Raw genomic sequence first — 2229 nt, forward strand, 5'->3', positions numbered from 1 at the left:
AATCTGTTTGTTTTCCTGGCCGTCCATGGTATATTCAGTACTCTTCTCCAGCACCACAGCTCAAAAGCATCCACTCTCCTTCTGTCCTCCCTAGTCATTGTCTAGCTTTCTGATGCATAACAAGCGATTGCAAAGACCGTGGCCTGTCTCTATAGACACGTTCAATTATTTATTATTACAGAAACGACCTTTACAGAATCAAAAGAAGTTCTAACTGGGAGACGCTCAAAGAGCACCAACTGACGTTGGACCAGGAGTCCGTGCTCTCATCACAGCCCACCTTGTCCTGATCCAGAAAGGGTAAGCACAGATTGTTATTGTTTTTGTTATTGTTGTTGAGTAACATCTAGTTGGAATTGACCCACAGCTGACCCTCCAGACGGTGAGGCAGTGAAACACACAGGAGGGCATTGCCCATCTTTCTCCTGCAGACCAGTGGTGGATTTGAACCGCATGCCCTCGGGTTGGCAGCGCAGCTCCTTACCACTAGGCCACCGGAGCTCCAAGCATAGATTGTTGTTGTGGCTGTTGTGTACCACTGAGTTGGGACCAACCCACAGCTGACCCTCCAGTTGGTTTTCAAAGACTGTATATCACATGGGAGGAGACTGTCCAGCAGGTGGAATCAAATCGCATGCCTTTGGGATTGCAGTGCAGTCTCTTGCCACTAGGCCACCAGATGGCATGGACACAGGTACAAGGAGGTGAAATTGACACAACTGGTGATGGCCAGTTTAACACCAGCGTAACTGATGTTAAAGATGACAGCTCCAGTTCCAGCAACAGAGGCAGGCCTGACACGAGAGATGATGACAGGCTGAAAAGTAATGTGCTTCTGAGATGCCTGACCGACCCCATTACTCTGCAATTGATTCTACAGGGTGGAGTATAAACCCTGGAGGGGTTCCCAGGAGCAGATTGCCTTTCTCCCTCAGAGCAGCTGGTGGGTTGCCACTGCTGACCTTTACGTTAACAATCAAATGCTTTCTCCCTGTGTCCCCAGAGTTCCTGGCTAGATATGCCAAGTCAACAGCCAAATACATGCTTGCCTGGAGGCCAAGAAGAGATCTACGCTCCAGATAAAAAGTTGATGGTTATCAACACACAAACAATAATTACAATGAGGATAGCAGCAAATGACCATTTTAATCTAGTTATCTAGTAATGAAACATTTACCTAGCTAGCTACATCAAATTGTGGCTAGCCTTGAGGAGAATGGAAATCCCAGAACACCTGATTGTGCTCATAAGAAATTCGTACTTGGACCAGGAGGCAGTCGTCAGAACAGAGCAAGGAAACACCGCACACTGCGTGTTTAGGGCTGTTTTACATAGGGTCACTATGAGTTGCAAGCGACTGGACGGCACATAACAACTCCCTTGTGATTTTCCTTTTTTTACCTTCCTGATGATTCTCAATAAAAACCCCAAAAGGCATAGCCTAGGGGCTGGAGTTCTCCCAGCTTTCTGGCCTGACCCCCATTCCTGTGTGTCCCCGTCTCTGTGTTTTCCTTTGGTCAACAACATTCTGATGGCTCCCAGTGCCTCCTGCAGATCATCAGTGGAGGACGAGTGGACGCTGGGCGTGGGTTTCAGGGAGAGGCATTCAGATAATTCCTGGCAAGTGCAGAAGGAGTAGCACAGGGAGACTGGGGGTTCTGGAGGCCCACCAGAGCCAGCGGCCGGAGCATTCTCTGCACCATGAGCTGCTCCACTCTAAGTTCTCCCTCTTTGCTCAGTCGCTCGGCTGGGGAGAGGGAAGAGCTAGGGTCACAGGGTTCCTGCAGGGCTGGATCTGTGAGGGGCGCAAGAGAAGAAAGAGCAGGGCGGCTCAGGCATCAGCAACGGTGTTGTTAAGTGACAAATGTTGGGACATAAGAAAGACAAGCATGGTACACCAGGGAAGGAGTGTTTCTTTTACTTTTGAAAGAGAGGAGCGAATGGGGTGGGGGGCAGGGGGAAAGGATGGGCGGGGAGAGAAGTGCAGCAATGAATGAATGGAAATCCAAAATCTCTGTAAATGCTCATTAAAATTATTTTTTTTAAATCACCTAAATCAATATTCAACAACAACAAAAAAAAAAAGACAAACATGGGGCGCTCTGGTGGCAAGAAGCTGTGCTGTAGTCCCAGAGGTACGCAGTTTGAATCCACCAGATGCTCTGCTGGAAAAGGAGGGGCAATCTCCTCCTGTACCAGTCAGATCTGATTTGATGGTACACACATTAA

General features: G+C 48.5%; 1 protein-coding gene across 1 annotated transcript in view; it reads right to left on the reverse strand.

The window, feature by feature from the left end:
* LOC102852311 (inhibitor of carbonic anhydrase-like) overlaps nucleotides 1–2229 on the reverse strand; it is a 64785-nt gene that overhangs the window by 23185 nt on the left and 39371 nt on the right. The window lies entirely within an intron of this gene.

Source organism: Elephantulus edwardii, unplaced genomic scaffold (genome assembly GCF_000299155.1).
Source record: "Elephantulus edwardii isolate Elephantulus edwardi_28Jun2011 unplaced genomic scaffold, EleEdw1.0 scaffold00027, whole genome shotgun sequence".
Taxonomy (NCBI): Eukaryota; Metazoa; Chordata; class Mammalia; order Macroscelidea; family Macroscelididae; genus Elephantulus; species Elephantulus edwardii.